This window comes from Suncus etruscus, chromosome 4 (assembly GCF_024139225.1).
Source record: "Suncus etruscus isolate mSunEtr1 chromosome 4, mSunEtr1.pri.cur, whole genome shotgun sequence".
In the NCBI taxonomy this organism is placed as follows: domain Eukaryota; kingdom Metazoa; phylum Chordata; class Mammalia; order Eulipotyphla; family Soricidae; genus Suncus; species Suncus etruscus.
The window spans coordinates 146,892,094-146,914,981 of NC_064851.1; the positions used below are offsets into that span (position 1 = coordinate 146,892,094).

Below are 22,888 nucleotides of genomic sequence, written 5' to 3' on the forward strand. Positions count from 1 at the left end.
TCTCTCCGGCCCCCTACTCCTGATTCTAGATGATGTACAGGGACTCTACAGAGCCAGGGATTGAAACAAGGCCCTTGCATAACAAAGAGCCAAGACACATGCTTTTGAAAAATTAAAGAGCCAGTGATCAAGAGATAGCAGGTAAGTCACTAACTACTACTTGCATGCAGCTGATCTGGGTGCAATTTCCCAGAACACTGTTTGATCGCCTAAGCCCGCCAGGAGTGATCACTGAGTGCAGAGCCAGAAGTAAAAGAAAGCCTTGAGGGGCCGGAGCGGTGGCACAAGTGGTGGCGCAAGCAACAGGGCATTTGCCTTGCACGTGCTAACAACCTAGGACAGATTGGGGTTCAATTCCCAGTTGTCCCATATGGTCTCCAAAGCCAGGAGTGATTTCTGAATGCATGGCCAGGAGTAACCCCTTACTGTCACCGGGTGTGACCCAAAAAGAAAAAAAGAAAACCTTGAGCAGAACTGGGTGTGGCACAAATAAAAAAAACATTTTTCTGATTTTTTATTATTAAATGTCTGATGTGTTTAACTATTTTATATACTTGTGTCCCAGGCACTGCATAAAAACAGCCAGAAAACAAAACAAAACAAGAAAAAATAAAAACTTTTCAAGGTGCTGGAGCAGTAGCCTAGGTGGTAGGGCATTTGCCTTGAACACACTAACTTATCAAGGAGTGCCTTTAGATTCCCCGGTTCAATCCCCCTCCCTGCATCCCATATGGTCCCCCAAGCCAGGGGTGAATTATGAGTGCATTGCCTGGAGTAATCAGAGTGTCACTGGGTGTGGCCCAAAAACTAAATAATAAACAAAAGGAGCCTAAGAAATAGCATGGAGGTAGAGTGGTTTGGCCCTTGCAATGCAGAAGGACAGTGGTCTGAATCCCGGCATCCCATATAGTCCCCCAAGCCTGCCAGGAGCAATTTCTGAGATAGAGCCAGGAGTAACTTTTGAGCATCACCAGGTGTGGCCCAAAAACAAACAGAAAAATCATTCCTGGCAGGCTTGGGGGACCATAAGGGACCATAAGGGATACCAGGGATCAAACTCGGGCTGGCCATGCAAGGCAAATGCCCTACCTACTGTGCTATTGCTCTTGTCCCCCAGGAGTGATTTCTGAGTACAGAGAGGAGCAACCCCTGAGCCCAGCAGGGTGTAACCTAGAAAACTAACAAAACCAAACATAAAAGGCTGTACATCAGGGCCTGTAGATAGTACACCAGTTAAGGCACTCATACGTGGCTGGCATAGGACCAATCCCCAGCACCCCATATTGTCCCCCAAGTCTGCCGGGTGAGCTCAGTGCGGAGCAATTCTAAGCCTTAAATATTGCTGGGTGTGGCAAAAAATAAAAGTTGTATGTCAAATGAAAACACAAATACAAAGTCTCCCAGAGGCTGGGAGATAAATGATAAATACATAAAACAAACTTCAGTTCCACCCACCAACTTTCATCCAAGTCTGCTCAATTCTTGCTATGCTTTTTGGTTCTGCAGTATTTCATTGAGATCAGACCAAGAACAATAACTTCCAAACTGTTTTTCCTGACTCCAAAGTTGTCTCCTCTGATATGTTCTTTAAAGTAGATTGACACTCAAATACGTGGCTAACTTGACTTGATCCCCGGAACTCAGTATGGTTCCCCAAGCCCTGCCAGGAATAATCTGTAAGCATAGAGTCAGGATTAAACTCTGAGCACCACCACGTGTGGGCATAGCGCCCTCCTAAAAATTGGCACAGGGCTTTCTCAAAAACCAAAGGACTAGCATATGATCCAGTGGTCCTACTACCTCTTGGTATATATCCAAAGAACACAAAAACATTAACACAAAAGGTTATTTATTTCTATACCTATGTTTTTGCAATAGCTAAAATATTTGAGTCACCATAAATAGAGGGCTGAATAAAGACGACACTATACATTTATACAATGGAATAAAATTTGGCTATTTAAAAATAACAATTGAGGGGCTGGAGTGCTAGCAGAGCGGTAAAGCATTTGCCTTGCATACAGCCAACACAGGACAGACCCTAGTTCGCCATCCCATATGGTCTGGAGCCTGCCAGGAGCGATTTCTGAGCGTGGAGCCAGGAGTAACCCCTGAGCACTGCCAGGTGTGTCCCAAAAACCAAAATAAATAAATAAATAAACAAAAAATAATAAATAAAAATCGAGATGGGGGCCGGAGTGATAGTACAGCAGTAGGGCATTTGCCTTGCATGCTGGCAACCCAGGACAGGACCAGGTTCGATCTCTGACATCCCAAATGTTCCCCCCGCGCTGCAGAGCAGGATTAACCAGAATGTGGCCCAAAAATCAAAAACAAAAACAAAAGAACAATTGAAGGAGCTGGAGAAATAGTATGGTGGGTAGGGCAGTTGTCCTGCATACAGCTGACCCTGGTTCAATCCACAGAAACCATATGGTCTCCTGAAGTCCTGCCAGGAAGGAGTGAGACAAAATAATTAAAAAAGAACAAAAATCTCTGAAAAGTTCATTAAAAAATGTTTTAAAGATTATTTAAATTTACTCATTATGTACTTACTTGTTCTAAGTTAACAAGTATTTTTTTTTTTTTTTTTTGGTTTTTGGGCCACACCCAGTAACGCTCAGAGTTGCTCCTGGCTTGGGGGACCATGCCGGGGGATCGAAACTGTAGGTCCGTCCAGGCTAGCGCAGGCAAGGCAGGCAAGGCACCTTACTCTTGCGCCAACCGCCCGGGCCCTAACAAGTATTTTTCTATGACCTTAAAAAATTTATAAGGTCAGTACTAATATTATACATTTCACAGAAGAGGAAATCAAAGGGCAGAGCTGAGGCGGCCTGTCCTCCCTCATGAGGTCACATACATAAATGAGTGGGAAAGTTAAGAGTCAAAGCTAGGCAGACTGCTTCATGACCTGCACTCTATCACAAACTATACTGCCACTGACCACTGAATTATTTTAATATCATGTCTTTATTAAATCACAAGCAAAGTTATACCCTTAGAAAACCACCTCTATTATTATGATAAAGCCCATCTCCAAGATGCACAGAAGCTGTGATAAATAATACCCCTTTCTCTTGACCTAATCCCTAAAACCAGTGAACATGTTATTTTATGTGTCAAAAGAGACTTTGTAGGTGTGAAGAGATTATCCTGGATTATTCAAGGTGGCGAGAGAGATTTAAAGATGTAATGCTCTGGCTTTAAAAACACAAGACTGAGACCAGTAATCAAAGAGGAGTAACCCCTGAGCAAAGAATTTTATAAAGAATTTACAAAGAATGTAAATGGCCTCTAGACTGCCGTGAAAAAGACAAGAAACAGTCCTTCTGAAACCTTGAGTCTAAACCCATTAAAAGCCATGTTAGCCCTTCTGATCTCTAGGGATTGTTATATAATAAATGTGCATTGTTTTACATTTCTTCATTTAAACCACTGACTTGAATGTAATTTGTTAGTGGCAACAGGATATTAATTTAGAGGCTTCACTGAAAGCTTGGGCTCCCACAAATACTGTTTGGTAGGGAAACCTTGTTGTATACAGGCAAACTGTGTTCAATCTCTGGTATCCCACATGTTCCCCGATCCCCCACCAGGAGTGATTCCTGAGTGCAGAGAAGTAATCCATAAGTACTGCTAGGTTTGACCCCAAAACAAATACAAAACAAAACAAAAAAAAAAAAAAGACCAAATATTCCGGTTATGTTCTTTAGTTCCACCAACAACCTTATACTGTTTTATCATAGGGAAGAGAATTCCCCTACATTCCTAAGATTTGGAGAACCTAAAATAGAAACAACCACACACACACACACACACACACACACACACACACACACACACAGGCATGTGCGCATACTCAAACACAAAAGCACTTATGCCATCACATCATAAATAGCCTGATCTGTGGATACAAATATGCTAATGTGACCTACAACTGGTTCCTGAGGATAGCCAGGGAAAAGCTATTAAAATTGTAATTGCTGAAGAGTATTGTTTGCTCCTTTTAGAAATAACAGATTGAAAGTAGTTCTATCCATTTTTGTTGGCCAATAACTGTGCTTTCTATTGCTCTGAAGTTTACTTTCATTTTCAATCATATATGTGACAAAAATAAGAAATAGCAGTAAAGCTATTAACATGTATGAACAATCATGTTACAAGCATTTTTATTACTAAGACACTCAATATAGTTTATTTTCTGACTGGTAATGTATACCAGTAGTAGAGCACAGATCTCACAAGTTCAGGATCTAAGGCCATGGGTTTGATTCCTGTAAGCTTCCTCAAAAGACTTTAGTTTCGGGGCCTGGAGAAATAGCACAGCGGCGTTTGCCTTGCAAGCGGCCGAATCAGGACCAAAGGTGGTTGGTTCGAATCCCGGTGTCCCATATGGTCCCCGTGCCTGCCAGGAGCTATTTCTGAGCAGACAGCCAGGAGTAACCCCCTGAGCATCGCCGGGTGCTGGCCCAAAAACAAAACAAAAAAAAAAATTAAGAGTTCTCAGGTAAGTGCTTCTACTCTAAAATCATTTTTCATCACCTTAATGACCCACACCAACACCACTAATAAAAAATAAATAAATAAAAATAGTCTCACTGTGACTAGTACAGGCTCCAGTGGCATGTTACCCTATATATAAGCCTGCCTATATAGATATATAAGTTTATAAATAGATACAAGAACTCAGAGTTCTTTTGTAGTTGTTGCTTGTGACATAGTGCTTTATTTGAACCCATTGGTTTAACAAAGTCTGGTCACAATTCTAGGAAATCAAAAGAAATAAAATTCTGGTTTCATGGAGCTTAAGTAAGCAAGAAAATTTCCAAAAGTGATAAGCTACTTAAAAAAAAAGTAGTACATGAAAGTGACTAGATACTAAAGTGTCATAAAAGAACTAATGAAATAAAAAGCAGTAATTAGTCATTTAGAAAGCCTGAAGGGGGCCCGGAGAGATAGCACAGCGGTGTTTGCCTTGCAAGCAGCCGATCCAGGACCAAAGGTGGTTGGTTCGAATCCCGGTGTCCCATATGGTCCCCCATGCCTGCCAGGAGCTATTTCTGAGCAGACAGCCAGGAGTAACCCCTGAGCATTGCCGGGTGTGGCCCAAAACCAAAACAAAACAAAACAAAACAAACAAAAAAAAGAAAGCCTGAAGGAAGACAAGTGAAGAAGAGTGATTATTTGGCATGTCTCTTACTTCATTTCATTTCATAGGCTTCTAAGTATGACTTATGGTACAAACATTTAAAATAATAATTTAGTCAAGTATTCCAAGCACAGGGGCGAGGTGGCGCTAGAGATAATGTGTCCTGCCCTTGCATGCGCTCAGCCAAGGAAAGATCACGAACTGGTTCCCCCAAGCCAGGGGCAATTTCTGAGCTCCCTCATCTCACATGGTCCTCTGAGCTGCCAGGAGTGATTTATGAGCACAGAGCCAGGAGTAACCCCCTGAGCACTGCCGAGATGTGACCCCAAAACAAAAAGCCAGGAGTAATCAAATGGGTTGTGGCCCGAAAAACCAAAAAAAAAAAAAAAACAACCACAACAACAAACAAACAAAAAGTTATTCCAAGCATACTAAAAGGATTAAACTTAAAAAGTATTTAAGGAGGTTTGGGTCTTTGGGGGAGATGGCCTCTAAAAAGAGCTGGGAGAGCATACTTTGCAATTAGAACTCTATGTTGAATCCCTGGTACCACATGCGCCCTCCTCTACCATGCCCAAGAGATCTCTGTGGTACGTCCTTCTCTTAAAGACGAGTGGAATTGGACCCAGAGGCAATGCCAAGGCAGGTAGGGCGTTTTTGACCTTGCATGTGTGGCCAACCACAGACTAACCTGGGTTCCACATCCCCAGATCTCAGATGGGTCCCTGAGTCTGCAGGAGCAAATTCTGAGGCACCAGAGCCAGGAGTAAACCAAGTGCCGCCAATGTGGCCCAAAAGACAAAAACCAAATGGAATTATTCCAAAGTATTAGTGATATGAATTCAATTTGCTAGTCAGCAGTCTCTAGTCTGTTAACAATGGACTAAATTATATTAGCAATCAAACAACTATTACTAAGTTGTTTCCTGTAAGTAGATTTATTCAATACTCAGTAAGATTTTGAAAAATATGATTTTTAAGAACCCATATGGTCCCCCGTGCCTTCCAGGAGCTATTTCTGAGCAGAAAGCCAGGAATAACCCCTGAGCACACCGGGTGTGGCCCAAAAACCAACTAAGCAAGGGGCTACTGACAAATGGTACAATGGATAAGGCAATTACCCTTTACATGTTGGACCAAGTTCCTTCCCTGGCAACCCAGATGGTCCCCTGAGACTTCCAGGAATGATCCCTGAACACAGAACCAGGAGTAAGCCCTGAGCACAGCCAACGTATGGCCCAAAACCAAAACAAAGTAGACAAAATGAAATGAAACAAAACATTTAGATCTCAGGCACACAAGCACAATTAAAATGCTCAATATCCACATTTGCTCAGTGGTCAAGTAGAAATAATACCGAGATTAAGGCATTTGCCTTGCATGTAGCCAACCCTGAACCCTGATTCAAATACTGACCCTGCATATAGTTTCCTCTGGAACCACCAAGAGTAATCCCTGAGTACAGAGCCATGAGTAATCCTTGAGAACTGCCAATTGGGAACATGAGCACACGCACGCACGCACACCCTCACTCTTCCTCTTTCAAGTATTTTCTCCCTCTCCTCTCCTCCCCTCCCCTCCCCTCCCCTCTCCCCTCACCCTCCTCTCTCTCTCTCTCTCTCTCCTCTCCTCTCTCTCTCTCTCCTCTCTCTCCCTCTCTCTCTCTCCTCTCTCTCTCTCTCTCCCTCTCTCTCTCTCTCTCTCTCTCTCTCTCTCTCTCTCTCTCTCTCTCTCTCACCCATCCCTTTCTCTTACTTTTCATTCCTCCCTCCCCTTGCTGGGGCCTGAGTGATAGGTACCTAGCAGCTGACCAGGGACAGCTAACCAGGGATGGACCAGCATCCGATATGGTCCCTGGAGCTTGCCAGGAGTGATTTCTGAATGCAGAGCCAGGAGTAATCCCCTGAGTGCCACTGGGTGTGGTCCAAAAAAAACAAGAAATTGTCTTAGGGGCTGAAGCGATAACACAGCAAGTAGGGCATTTGCCTTGCACACAGTCGACCCACGTTCAATCCCTGGCACCATCATCTCACATGGTCCTCTGAGCCTGCCAGGAGTGATTTCTGAGCACAGAGCCAGGAGTAACCCCTGAGCACTGCCGAGTGTGACCCAAAACAAAAAGAAAAAAAATTTTTTCTTGTTTCAAAAACAAAAACAAAACAAAAAAGCAAGGACTAAAGGGGGGTGGGGGGAAGCATACGTTGCAAGAGAAAGCTCAATGTGCCAAATGAAAGCTTTGCATATGATCATAATGGGAGGCCCAGATTTTATCTCTGATACATTCTCCAAGTACTGCCAAGCACAAAACCTACGAGTTTCCTATCAGCATGGCCAAAAAGAAGCAAATAATAAAATAAATGATTATTATAAGTATTATAAGGAAGTGACCTGCATGAAATTACACAACAAAATGTAAGAGAAAAGAAAAGAAAAAAAAGAACAGTCTTATTTACCTAGAAACTATCACTAGCAGAGCCAGGAGTAACCCCTGAGCGCTGCCAGGTGTGACCCAAAAACCAAAACAAACAAACAAACAAAAACTATCACTAAATACACAATAATAATCACAATATTTTTACTTGTTTTGTAGTTATTTTTCCTGACTAAGCTACATTACTATTAAACACAATAAAAAACTTATGAGTAGGGGCTGGAGAGAGCATGGAGGTAGGGTGTTTGCCTTACATCCAGAAGGACGGTGGTTCAAATCCCGGCATCCCATAAGGTCCCCCAAGCCTGCCAGAAGCGATTTCTGAGCGTAGAGCCAGGAGTAAGCCCTGAGCACTGCCGGGTATGACCCAAAAACAACAACAACAAAAAAATAAAAATAATAAAACTTATGAATAAAAAACACTTATGAGTAAAACTCCATATTTGCCTTATCTATTTGGTAAATCAACTGTCTCCACTTTGTTCTTGAGCATACCCAGTAGCAATATACAGGGTATTATCATCTGAAAAAAAGTTAACATTATGAGCAGGAGGATAGCACAGTGATAGGGCATTTGCCTTGCACAATCTAGGACAGATAGTAGTTGGAATCCCAGCATCCCCATATGGTCCCTGGTACCATGCCCTAGGAGCAATCTTCTGCAGTGCAGAGTCAAGAGTAACCCCTGAGTGCTGCTGGGGTGTGACCCAAAAACAAACAAAAAAAGTTTAAACATAAATTATTCCCTTGGCGCTGGCACGGTGGCCTAGAGGGTAAGGTGTCTGCCTTGCCAGAGCTAGCCTAGGACTGACCACGGTTCAATCCCCCGGCGTCCCATATGGTTCCCCAAGCCAGGAGCGACTCCTGAGCACATAGCCAGGAGTAACCCCTGAGCGTCACTGGGTGTGGCCCAAAAACCAAAAAAAAAAATTATTTCCCTGTGTTTTGCCATCAAGAGTCTAGTTTAGTACTGAAAATTTACTATAAAGTAACTAGTCATTTCTGATCCTTTCACCAGGAAATCCTAGTAATCATCTTTCATATACATTTTCATACCACTTCCCTTAACATGTTTAAATGATAGTAACATGGTTTCTGAGAACACATTTCTCTGTCATATCAACTTGTCCACCTTTCAGCCTGAGATGTGTACTTTCCTTCTCTCTCACCCTCCATCCTTTCTCTATTCCTCTCATCTTTCTTTAAATACAACTATTTTCAGTTCACCAGAAAGATGATGTCTGAGACTGTTCTTACAATTTTGCAGATGAGGGAGGCAAGTAGTGATATCACAGCGGTAGGGGGTTTGCCTTGCAAGCGGACCGACTCAGGACAGTCCTGGTTTGATCCCAGACTTCCCATATGGGGTCCCTCTAGCCAGGAGCAATTTCTGAGCACAAACCGAGAAGTAAACCCTACTGGGTGTGGCTCAAAAACAAAAAACAAAAAAAAACAAAAAAGACAAATGTTCACATTTTAATTTTTGCTTTGTTTTGCTTTGTATTCTCCCATTCTCCGGAACAAAGCCAAAAAATGTTTCATAGAACTACAATGTCTTTCTTAGAATCAAGTTGTCAAAGGACCTAGCAATTCTACTTTTAGGTATCTACTTCCAGGATTTAAAAACATTCATTCAAGGGACCAGAACAATAGCACAGTGGGTAGGCATTTGCCTTGCTGATCTGGTTAGATCCCTGGCATCCGATATGGTCCATCCTCACCTCACCCCCGAGCCTGCCAGAAGTGATTTCTGAGCACAGAGCCAAGAGTAACGCCCCCAGAGAGACGCCAAATGTGGCCCAAAAACAAAACAAAAACCAAAACATTCATTCAAAAGGATATATGCATACCATTATTCACTGCTACACTTAGTACAATAGCGAAGATATGGAATCAACTTAGGTGTCTAAATACAGAATTATGAAGATGTGATCCACAATAGATATACTATGCAGCTGCAAGGAATGATTTAATTCATGCAATTTGTTGGCACCTGGTTGGAACTGGAAGAAATCGCTGAGTAGAAGAAAGAAAAACAGAAAGCTAGAGAAGAAAGACAAACACAGGATGTTTTCCTGTATATGTGGTATATAGAATACTTGGATGAGGAAGTGAAACATAGTAAAGGGGTTGCTTAGATTACTCAGACCTGTCAGAGCTTAGGGAGAAAGACAGAGAAGGAAAGCTATCAAGATGGGAAGATGAGAAAGGGAAGTAATGTGGGTCGGCAGTGGCCAACGAACGCTTCAAATCATACTGAAGTGGGAGAATGGTGTAGCTATACATCCAAAGCATAGGCTCAACACTTAAAACGAGGTGCTCTAAACTGCACCCACAGCACTTTGTAATGTGCTTGCCAAAGTGACAGGCAGGGGTGGGGTAGGGGATAGGGTGGGTAATGACTGAACACTAGTAATAGTGAGTTGGCACTGGTGGTGGGATTGGTGTTGAAAATTATATGCCAACACACACACAGAGAGACACACAAATTATATGCCTGAAACTCAACTCTCAGTAACTTTGTAAATAATGGTTTATTTTATATTATTATTTATTTACTTATATATTTCTTTTTGGGTTTTTGAGCCACACCCGGTGACACTCAGGGGTTACTCTTGGCTATGGACTCAGAAATCGCTCCTGGCTTGGGGACCATATGGGAAATCAGGAATCAAACCAAGGTCTGTCCTGGGCCAGCTGCATGGAAGGCAAACTCCCTATCACTGTGCTATCGCTTCAACCCCTAAATCACGGGTTTTTAAATTAAAAAAAAAAAAAAAAGGTTAAAAAGTACATAATTTTTAAATACTACGCAATCTATCACATCAAAAATAATTCACCATGGGTCCGGAGAGATAGCATAGCAGTAGGGCGTTTGCCTTGCGTGTGGCTGACCAAGAAGGAATCTGGTTCTATTACTGGCACTCCAGCCTGCCAGAGGTGATTTTTGAGTGCAGAGCCAGGAATACCCCTGAGCACCGCTGGGTGTGGCCCAACAACCAATCAACAAATAGTTAAAAAAATAATAATAATACATTGTGTCAGATGGCACCGTGGTAGGGCATTTGCCTTGCACGCGGATGACCTGGGAAGGACTCAGTCTGATTTCCAGCATCCCATCTGGTCCCCCAAACTGCTGGAGGCGATTTCTGAATGCAGGGCCAGATGACCCCTGGGCGCCACTGGATGTGGCCCAGAAACCAGTCAATCAATAAATAAAGTTTAAAAAAATAATAATTCACTGAGCTTTTATTTCTATAAATAGTAACTTTAGGTTTTCTTTTTTTGGTTGGGTTTTGTCATCAGATCTAAAACTTTAGTGTTTTAGATTCAACTGTATTCAACATTTTGTTCTTTTTTTTTTTTTTTTTTTTTTTTTGGTTTTTGGGCCACACCCGGTAACGCTCAGGGGTTACTCCTGGCTATGCGCTCAGAAGTCGCTCCTGGCTTGGGGGACCATATGGGACGCCGGGGGATCGAACCGCGGTCCGTCCAAGGCTAGCGCAGGCAAGGCAGGCACTTTACCTCTTGCGCCACCACCCGGCCCCAACATTTTGTTCTTAAAACAAGCAATAAAAGTTAAAACGGGCCAGGTAGCACAGCAAGAGAGCGTTCGGCTGACCCATAGGATCCGGCTTCACTCCCCAACATCCTATATGGTCCCCCGATCCTGCCAAGAGCAATTTGTGAGTGCAGAGCCAGGAGTAGCCCAGCCCCTGAGCACACGCAGGTAGCACAGCAAGAGAGCGTTCGGCTGACCCATAGGATCCGGGTTCACTCCCCAACATCCGATATGGTCCCCCGATCCTGCCAAGAGCAATTTGTGAGTGCAGAGCCAGGAGTAGCCCAGCCCCTGAGCACACGCCGGGTGTAGCCAAAAAAAACAAAGCCAAACAAAAAAAGGTAAAACAGACCAATAGTAAGGGTAGGGTGCTTGTTTTGCACAGACAACCTGGCTTTGATCTCTGGCATCCCATATGGTCCCTGAGCACCACCAGGAGTTATCCCTGAGTCTTTAGCCCTACTGAGTATGGCCCCAGAAACACCAAACTACTAAAAAAAGTTAGAATATAAGAAACATCATACCACATGTTCAATTTTATATTATTACCTACTTGCTTAATCAGAACTCAAAGCACTGCTGAAGTAATGGCTATAGCCATTATGCTGTTGTAATAATGGCATAATAACAGTGGAAGTAAATTTGGACAGGAAAGTTAACTTCATGTTCATACTTGCAACGGCATGAATTCTCTTACCAATGAAGAAACACCCATACACACTTGCAAAGATCTTGTTCAAGCCTTAACATTCAACTTTTAAGTTCTATAAAAATGAGTTTCAGCAAACTGAATCCATGTCTTCATCCATTAGACATGTAAATAAAGTTCATTTTTCTTATACTAAAACATTATTTTGCTTATATTAAAAGAAAATTAACAGCTATATGCCTGGAATAGTGCTAGGGATATGCTATCACTGCTAATTTGGATCTCTATAACTTTAGAATGTGATCATTTTCATTTCCATTTCACCTAGATAAGAATACTAAATCTCAGCAAAAACAGTGGGGATAGGAACTCAGGTCTCTCTTTCGGTTTTTGGGTCACACCCGGCAGCGCTCAGGGCTTTCTCCAGGCTCTACGCTCAGGAATCGCTCCTGGCAGGCTTGGGGGACCATATGGGATGCCGGGATTCAAATCACTGTCCTTTTGCATGCAAGGCAAACACCCTGCCTCCATGCTATCTCCAGCCCCTCAGGTCTCTTTGACTCTTACTCTACAAACTCTACTGTCCAGAGTTACACACACACACACACACACACACACACACACACACACCACAGTTACACACACACATTCTGTTAAATGGCTTAAAGCAAACAGAACAGAGTAACTTTTAGGGTGAAGGTCAAAGCAAAGTAGATCTCTTTTAAAGGAAAACCACACTTCTTCCTATAAGGAAACAAGTTTGCTAGAGTGAATGATTTCTACAGAAATTTTCTAAAATGAGGCATTTCTAAATAAAATTTGAAGGAAAATACCTTAAACCACATACAATAAAGTAATCTTAACTGGACAGAAAGATGATTTTATAATGCAAAAAACTACTGAACCTTTGTTTCATAAGTTTAAATTTTCTATATCAGATTTTCTTAACACGAGTACTTTCTTTCCACATACTGACTTTCTAAAATTCCACTCATGCTTTATTATCAAGTCCAGTTAAGCAACCCTAGCAAAATTAATGAGGCTGCCACTGCAGTTTTTCTCTAAGTTACTAGAAACTTCACGATTTTCACTTTGTTAATTACTATTTTATACTGAGCATTCAGATTTTATTCTCTTTATGTGTCATGTTTCACAACTTTAAAGTTTGTTGGGTTTTTCTTTTTTGGGGGGAGCGCTACACCTGGCAGCACTCAAGGGTTTACACAGGCTCTGCGCTCAGAAATCGCTCCTGGCAGGATAGGTGGATCATATGGAATACCAGAAATCGAACCCAGGTCCATCTAGGTTCTGCCTCGTGCAAAGAAAACATCCCACCCACTGTACTACTGATCCAGCCCCAACTTTAAAGTGTTTTATATCCTTGACTTTTAGGCTGTTTATGTATATCCTTCTTAACACGATAGTGAAGGTTAGTAAAACAAGACTCAACACACACCAGACTATGGAGGAGGCTACAGCCAAACTGCAACTACGCAAGTCTTCATATGAAACATTTTAATTTTCCTAATCCCAAAGAAAGATAATAAGCTAAAATTAATTTTACATGCAAAATGCAGGATGTCACACATTTCTTAAATTCAAAATATTCACTTATATATTTCAAAAAGTGTGTATACAAGTTGGAAGTATTTTTTAAAAATCATGATTTTTATCTAGAAAAGGGGTTGGGCCACACCCAGCTATGCTCAGGGCTTACATCAGACTGTGTTCAGAGATCACTCATGGTGGTGGTGGGGGCACCACATGTGTGTCAGGGACCAAAACCAGGTTATACTCTCTCCAGCCCTAAAATAATGGTTTTAAAAAGCATGTCTTATAGCAAAACAAAACAAAAACTTATCAATTAATAATTAACTATTGAAGACAATTCAGACTATTTAAAAAGACCATCAAAACATATACATTTTGGGGAGGACTGTTAAGTAATCAGACTAAAATACAGTCGTTCAGGTCTTAAGAATTTCTGAAATCTCTATTTTCCCATCTTAAATAAGATTAGGGCCCGGAGAGATAGCACAGCGGTGTTTGCCTTGCAAGCAGCCAATCCAGTACCAAAGGTAGTTGGTTCGAATCCTGGTGTCCCATATGGTCCCCTGTGCCTGCCAGGAGCTATTTCTGAGCAGACAGCCAGGAGTAACCCCTGAGCACCGCCAGGTGTGCCCAAAAACCAAAAACCAAAAAAAAAAAAAAAAAAAAGATTAAATTATTCTGTGCTTTCCTATTTCTTTTTTATTGGGGGAAGGGGGGAATCTTCTAAGCCACACCAAGATGTGTGGCTTCCTCCAGGCTCAGATCACTTTTGGCAAAGCTAAGGAACCATAAGCAACGCAAGGGATGATCGAGCTCAGGTAGGCCACATGCAAGGAAATGTCTTACCCACTACACTACTGTAGCCAGCTTCACACTTTTAAAAATTAGTAGAACTGAAGTGATAGCACAGGGGTGTTTGCCTTGCGTGCGGCCGACCCAAGATCAATCCCTGGGGTCTACCAGGAATAATTTCTGATCTCAGAGCCACAAGAAACCTGAGCGCAGCTGGTATGGCGCCCACCCCCCCCCCGAAAAAGCAGAATTACACAGAAACTCTAACATGCAAAAGTGCCTGAGAGAGCAAGATATGATTAGATAATATGCACATATTTACAGGTTAAAATAAAAATGTGTTAGAAAATTTCATGTTTCCTATTTACTTTCTCAATTACACCTTAAATGCTGTGACAAAAAGGGGAACCTATTAAAACAAAAATTATCATTGCACTCAATAAAGATAGATACAGGGGCCGGAGAGATAGTACAGTGGCAGGGTGTTTGCTTTGTAAGCAGCCAACCCAGGACTGTTGTTGGTTTTGAATCCCCGGCATCCCATATGGTCCCCCATGCTTGGCACAGGAATGATTCTCTGAGCAGAGTAGAGCCAGAAGTAACCCCTGAGCTGCTGGGTGTGGCCCAAAAACCAAAAAAAAAAAAAAAAAAAAAGACAAGCTACTTTTTTTTTTTTTTTTGGTTTTTCAGTGCCTACACCCGATTGATGCTCTACGGGTTACGTCCTGGCTAAGCGCTCAGAAATTGCCCCTTGGCTTGGGGGGGACCATATGGGACGCAGGAGGATTGAACCTGTGGTCCTACCTTGGCTAGCGCTTGCAAAGGCAGACACCTTACCTCTAGCGCCCACCTCGCCGGCCCCACTGAAAGAAGTATTTCAGGGGATAATAATCTATACCTACCAAGTAAAAACTAAAAATTCTTTATATTCAAAAATGCTAACGATGTCTTTTGCCTACTTTTCAAGCCATAATGTACAGGTACAATATTATATGTGTTTTTGTTTTGTTTTGTTTTTGTTTGTTTTTTAGAGCAGGGTCTCACTATTGTTGCCCAGGATGCGGAGTACAGTGGCAATCCACAGCGAGGATCCCACTACTGATCAGCAATGGGGAGCTTTGAACCTGCTCCATTTCCGACCTGGGCCGGTTCGCCCCTCCTTAGGCAACCTGGTGGTCCCCCACTCCTGGGGGGGGGGTCACCATATTGATGCCGAGCTTAGTGCGGACACCAGATCAGCATAGCACACCGCAGCCCAGAACTCCTGGACTCGGGGCCGGGCGGTGGCGCTGGAGGTAAGGTGCCTGCCTTACAAGCGCTAGCCAAGGAACGGACAGCGGTTCGATCCCCCGGCGTCCCATATGGTTCCCCCAAGCCAGGGGCGTTTTCTGAGCACATAGCCAGGAGTAACCCCTGAGCGTCAAACGGGTGTGGCCCAAAAACCAAAAAAAAAAAAAAAAAAAAAAAAAAAAGAACTCCTGGACTCAAGCAATCCCCCGGCCTCAGCCTCCCAAGTAGCTGGGACTACAGTAAAGATCTTTACTATGTACTTAGCAAAGTCAAAAATAAAAACCTAAAACTAACATTGTAAGCTATTGAAAAAATGGTAGTTTGTAGTATTATCAAGTTCTTTATGATTGTTAATGTTTATTAAAAAATATTATCTAACAGAAACAAAACACCATTTAAAAATTAAAAACTGGGCATATTAGTAACAAAAGAATAAATCATCCAGATTGCTCTTTCAAAAATAAAGATCTGGGGCTGGAGAGATAGCATGGAGGTAAGGCATTTACCTTTCATATAGAAGGGCGGTGGTTCAAATTCCGGCATCCCATATGGTCCCCTGTGCCTGCCAGGGGCGATTTCGGAGCGTAGAGCCAGGAGTAACCCCTGAGCACTACTGGGTGTGACCCCCCCCAAAATAAATAAAGATCTACTTTTAAAAAGTAAAATATCAGCACTGCATCTAGAAACAGATTTTAATGATAAATTCTAAACCTCTGATTAAAAACTTGAGATGTCTAAAACACACTAAATCTTTTTTTTTTAATTTAATGACTGTGGCTAATTTTTTCTTTTTTGTTGTTTGGTTTGGTTTGTTTTTTTTGTTTGTTTGTTTGTTTTGTTTTTTTTTTGTTTTGTTTTGTTTTTGGGTCACACCCGGCGGTGCTCAGGGGTTACTCCTGGCTGTCTGCTCAGAAATAGCTCCTGGCAGGGCCCGGAGAGATAGCACAGTGGCGTTTGCCTTGCAAGCAGCCTATCCAGGACCAAAGGTGGTTGGTTCAAATCCCGGTGTCCCATATGGTCCCTCGTGCCTGCCAGGAGCTATTTCTGAGCAGACAGCCAGGAGTAACCCCTGAGCAATACTGGGTGTGGCCCAAAAACCAAAAAAAAAAAAAAAAAAAAAAGAAATAGCTCCTGGCAGGCACGGGGGACCATATGGGACACCAGGATTCGAACCAACCACCTTTGGTCTTGGATCGGCTGCTTGCAAGGCAAACGCCACTGTAATATCTCTCCGGGCCCTGGTTTGGTTTTTTTAGGGTCATATTCGTTGAGGCTCAGGGGTTACTCCTGGCTATGCACTCAGAAATTGCTCCAGCACCAATAAATAATAAGTTTTATTGTTTTCTTAGGTCATTGATAATTTTTTAAAACAAAAATAATTCTGTCTTAAACCACTTTACTAAAGAAAATACAAATTCAAAATAAGGACAACATTCATCTATATATAATAAAAATTCCATCTATGCAATATGTATAAGATGGTGAACAAAATATTTTTTAAAAAAAAAATATTGGGGCCGGCGAGGTGGCGCTAGAGGTAAGGTGTCTGCCTTGCAAGCGTTAGCCAAGAAAGGACCGCAGTTCGATCCCCAGCGTCCCACATGGTCCCCCCAAGCCAGGGGCAATTTCTGAGCGTTTAGCCAAAATAACCCCTAAGCATCAAAGGGGTGTGCCCCCCCAAAAAAAAGGAATATTCTTTACCTATTCTTTAACTACAAGTTAATCCCTTTATTCTTATACTAAATGTGCTTACTCTTCAGGTTAGCTTTGAGTCCCCCTCACCTTGAATTCTGTGTAAGAGCACAAATTTTCATAGGATGACGTAATGTGATTCGTGTAGAGTCAGGTAGTAGAGGCTTGTCAAAGCCTTGGATTTAACACTCTAGGTTGTTTCCTCTTTTATAAAAATCGCTGCACTGTACCTTTCCCACTTAAACAAGAATTTAATTAAGACATTAAAAGCATTACTTATTAAAAGCTGGGCAACAACCAGTGCTAATCGATATTCCAAACAATGGAATATAATATGACCCTTAAAATTAAAAGATTGTGATCATGTGTGCTCATTTTAAAAGGATGTCCCCCAAAAACCTTTTAACAGTTTGAAAAGCAAAAAAGAAATTATAATCAAATCTGCATCTATTTTATTAACTTAGAAAAGGGGTATTGAAACCACAATCTGTAGTGCTGGGGGCTCTTCCTGGCTCAGTAGCCCTTGATGGTGCAGCAGATCAAAACAGAGTTGGCTACATACAAGTCAAGCATCTTAAACCCTATCCTCTCTCTCTAGGCCTCATAATAAAATTTTAAATAAAACCAAAGAAAATCTTGATCTAAATTTTATAATCAGAAAAGATTAGAGTTCAAATTCTGACTTTATATTTACCAACTATATGACATCATGTTACTTAACTACACGTGTTAGGATAAAAGGAAATCAAGCATGTACAGCACAATGTAAGAGACAACTATTAGCAGCTATGACCACGATAATCATAAATATCATTATAAACTCTAGAAACCGGATAGCTTCAGGATCAAGTTTGACAATTCACTGAAAAATGTCCGATTTCAAAAGCAACCATAACTCAACCTGACACTGTTTAAAAGCAAAGCTGTAACAGGCAGCATATTCTTGCCCTTAGAAATTCAAGTTTCCGGGCCCGGAGAGATAGCACAGCGGTGTTTGCCTTGCAAGCAGCCGATCCAGGACCAAAGGTGATTGGTTCGAATCCCGGTGTCCCATATGGTCCCCCCGTGCCTGCCAGGAGCTATTTCTGAGCAGACAGCCAGGAGTAACCCCTGAGCACCGCCGGGTGTGACCCAAAAACCAAAAAGAAAAAAAAAAAAAAAAAAAAAAGAAATTCAAGTTTCCCACATATTTCTTACTTTAATATAATTTTTCTTTTCCCTAAAAATGATTACCTCATGCACATAATTTATTAATGAATTATAATATCTCAATCTATGAAAAATAGAAATATGTACTATCCACTTAAAAATTCAAAAAATAATAGATGACTTTAAGTGGAAGCTTTATTAACAAAATTTCTAAAACTTCAAGCTGAATGATATCCAATCAAAATACTCCATGCTGTGGGGGCTGGAGCGATAGCACAGTGGGTAAGGCATTTATTTACCTTACAGGTCGCTGACCCAGGTTCGATCCCTGGCATCTCATCTGGTCCCCAGAGTATGGCCAGGAGTGTCAGATATTTCCTGAGTGCTGAGCCAAGAGTAATCCGCCCCCCACCAGCACTGCTGGGTGTGGCCAAAGCAAAAACAAAACAAAAATACTCCAAGCTGAAAGTCTGATCTTTATGCTAAAAGCACTTTCCGCAAAATACCACATTAACAATATGCCATTTAATTTTTCCCATTAAAGACCTAGAACACATCCTAAATTTGTAGGTCACAACTTCAAGGGTGTCTCATTAGGGAAGATAAATCAGTAAACTGTACAACGGGCTAATAAATTCATGTTACAATTTTGCCAAGCCTTTCTAGTATTAGAAAACTGCCAATATCAATATGATGGATCATTATTTAGATTACTAAAACTACTAAACAAAATGCTACACGTGTCTAATTCTCTCAATTCGAAAATAAAATAGGCTCCACTTTAAGTAACTACTATAAATCTGGCAGGCTACAAACCCTTAAAAAAAAGCAACAGTTTCAAATCATAAAAGCAGTTACATCTGAATAGATTAAAGAGTTACTGTCGCTTTCCTAAAGTTGACACACACAAAATGGGAACTTCAATGAGGTCCTAAACACTGCACATCTATTTCATAGTCTACTGCACCTTGCAGAACTGGCATTTGGAGAGCATGCTGAGTGCAAAGAGAGGGGAGGGACAGAGAGTTTCTAATAAATAAAACACACCCATCACCTATAAGTCAGAAGTATCAAAAACGATCACTTAAAACCACACATTTCTAATTTTTTAACATTAAAAATACACTAAACAGATAAGCCACCACAAGCAGATCTCCTATTCTTCTCATCTCCCCCCCCCCCCAGAGGGCTCAGCAAAGAGCACAAGCCCAAATTACTCGATTCAATTTCCTTGTTTATGACTTAAAGATTTGCAGAAAACATCTTGGCTGTTTCAGAAACAAATTAATTTTCATGATGTAGGAGATTTTTTTTAATGAATGTTAAAAATATGCCAACAGTGATCATTTAGTCAGCTAGTCAAAACGAAAGTTGAACTTTATAAAAAGGGTTAAATTTTACACTGCAGTTGATTAACATGCCTTGTTTGCAACCAGAAGGAAGAGGGAAAAGGGGGGTGGTGGGGAAAGGGGCAAAACACACAAGATGGAAAACATCACCTTCTTTGGGGGTTTGAAATAAATTTAAATGATCCCAAGATATAAGGGAAGAGTTCAGGAATAGAATGGAAGGAGGCTAACAAGCTGGAGTGGCCCCTTCCAGATCCATACTGATGTCGGAGAAGGAATTTATTTACACCGCAGTGCCTGGCAGCAAACATGGCTGCCCCTACCCCCTTTAAATCTTAACACTCTTGCCTCCCTCACCAAAAACATCAAATTATGGACCTGTCTCCCCTGCCTTGCTACCAAAACACAAACACGTCTCCTCCACCTCCTCCCCCAAACAGTAAAAACCGACATTTCTCCATTTTACAACCATCACACCACCCTAACCAATAGCTTCTCTGTTCTCCAGCCTTGAAAAGAAAAGGCACAGAAAGAATATACACAGAAATACAGGAACAAAAGGCTTTTCCCGTCCTAACACTTCACCTCCTCCAGCCTCTCCTCTTCCTCCCCTTCTGAAGCCTGCTCGATAGTTTCTCATGCTTCTCAATACATTCGGTTCCTCTCCTTCCTCACCCAATCTTCAGCCTTGCAGTTTCCTAAGGGCCCTTCCTAGCTTCCTAGCCTCCTAGGGCAGCAGGTCTCAATCCTTTCCCCCCAATTTCCCTCCCCAAAGCACCTTTCTCCTCCACTTCCATCACCTCCTTTCTCCATCAGATTCCATCTCCCTATCTTCCCCTCCCGACCCTTCTAGTTCCCACACTCCTCCCCCCAAAACCATTTATTCCTGCCAAGGCCCCAAACCTAACACTTCCCCTCTTTCCGGGCCCCCAACCCCCATCCCCAATCCATCATCCCTTATCCTCGCCCCCCCCAGATCCCACCTCGACTTGCAAATAACTCCCAGCTCAGCACCACCCCACCTCGAATCCCACCGCCCAGGTTCGGCCTCCCGGGCCCCACCTCCCTCCCGATCCTCCGACGCCCCACTCACCTGGCCAGCTGCTGCTCCTCCCGGACACCCCCAGGACCCCCCGCCCCGGGACGTCCCGCACCCCGATCCCTTTACCTTCAGCTTGTTCCATTCTAACCCCCCGCCGTGTCAGCGCGATCACAGGAGACACTCGGAGGCCCGGAGCGGGGCTGGGGCTGGGGCGCGGGGGAAGAAGCCGGAACCGAGCTAGGCCGCATGAAATCCCCGGGCTAGATTTCCCCGGCGCCGGATGCCTCTGCCATGGCGGCCGGCAGCACAGCACCGGGAGGGCCGTGGCCGGCCGGGCGGGCGGGCGTGCGAGCGAGCGAGCGAGGGAGGACGGCTGCGGGGTGCGAGGGAGCCGCGGGGGTCGCCTGCAGCCGCCGATCCCGGAGGAGCCTGCTGGGGGGCTAGGCCGGGGCGGCTGCAGCCTCGGGGCTCGCTTCGGCCTCCGCTCGCCTCTTCCCGCCGGCCCCTGGACAGTTCCCCGCGGTCTCCGCCTCGCCTCGGTCCCCGCCGCCTGCTGCTCCTGCTCCTGCTCCTGCTCCTGCTCTAGCTCCTGCTCCCGCTCCCGCTCCCGCCGCCGCCGCCGCCGCCGCCGCGCACAAAGTCCCCCCACCCAGATCTCGCAGCGCCGCCGGCGCCGCCGCCAAATCCTCGGCCCCTGATTGGTCGTCGGCTGCGGTGCACGCCGGGAAATGTAGTCCGCGGCTCGAGGTTCCCGAGGCCAAAGGAGGAAGCGGCGCTCGGCGGGGTGGATGGAGGAGATGGGGCCCGCGCTGGAAGCTCGATTAAGAGCGGTCCGGGCTGGAAAGGCGAAACGATCTCGGGCTCTCGAAGGCTGCCTATACGAAGGAGGGCGAGCCGCAAAGCTGGAAGGCTGGTCGAGGGGTGGACCTGGGAGGGGAGAGTGTGCTTTGAGGCTTCCTGTGCACATTCAACACCGCCATATGGTTCTATTAGAAGGAGAGACAGTGCGACGGAGACGCTACCAGCCCCGAGATGTCAGAAATCACCTTGCAAACAAACAGGTGCCTAGTTGGGCCGGAGAGATGGCACACCGGGAAGGCGTTTGTTTGCCTTGCAAGCAGCCGATCCAGGAGGGACGGTGGTTCGAATCCCGGCGTCCCATATGGTCCCCCCCCCCCATGCCTGCCAGGAGTGATTTCTGAGCGCAGAGCCAGGAGGAACCCCCTAAGCGCCGCCGGGTGTGACCCCCCCCCCCAAAAAAAAAAAACAAAACAGGTGCCTAGGTCAGACTACTGGAAAGCAGCATGACAATGTGCAATACTGGTGGTCTTGGGTCCACCGATGGTCAAAGAACCTGTTCCACATCTGGAAGCCAATTTCAACAATTTCAGACTAGTTTTGGGAGGCAGCAACGAGTGTCGGTGTACCCCCCCACTCCCCCACCGTCCACACTAAGACCGTCTGCCCCCAAATTTTGGAACATTTCAAGGTGGTGACTGCATTTCAGTCTGGTGAGAGAGCCCCAGAGCTCCCCAGCAGGTCCCGGGCCCCGCGCGCCTGCTTCCTGCCTGCTGGCTGCACAACCCGGAGGTTTGTGGGTAACTAGGAGGACGTCAGCGCCGGCTGCACCCCGGACCCGGGCACCACCGTGGGGTTCCGTGCCAGTCACGCGCAAGAGGCCACTGCCGCTGGCTCTCCAGCCTTTAGCTTCAGGGATTTGAAAGCCTTGGTCCTCCATCGAACCCAGGGAAGAATGAGAGGAAATGGGGGGGGGGGGGCGGAGGAGAACTGGGGTTAGCAAAATTCAAAACCTCTAGTGCCACCCCCAATTCTAGAAAATTGATGTTGAACAATAGGTGTGTGACGCAGAAACTAACCTTGCGGGGATGTGCTGATTTTCGGGGGGTATTTTCTGGGGCCGAGTAATGATTTCTAACGTTGCAGAGCAGACTGGAGCGTGCGAAGGAAACACAAGGAGCAATCTGAGGAAGAAACAAACCACTGACTTTCCTGAAGCTACAGCAGCACAGATGTTAGTTATCTTCTCAGTAGATGGTACAGGTCTATTCTGTGGCCTTACAAGAAATCCTGGTGTTTCTATACAAATGAAACAGGGCAATGAGTAATGGGGGTTAGTTGGGGGCTACCCCGACAGTGTTAAATTGCATATTCCTGTCTCTATATTCACAGGATCACTCCTGGTGCATTTCAGAAGACCATATGGAGTACCAG

General features: G+C 44.0%; 1 protein-coding gene across 2 annotated transcripts in view; it reads right to left on the reverse strand.

The window, feature by feature from the left end:
- Positions 1-20,913, reverse strand: part of NSD3 (nuclear receptor binding SET domain protein 3) — a 133,748-nt gene extending 112,835 nt beyond the window's left edge. For both annotated transcript variants that reach the window (XM_049771797.1, XM_049771798.1), the window contains exon 1: positions 20,783-20,913. The gene's annotated coding sequence lies outside the window, so the exon portion shown is untranslated. The remainder of the gene's footprint in view (positions 1-20,782) is intronic.
- Positions 20,914-22,888: the final 1,975 nt, after the last annotated feature.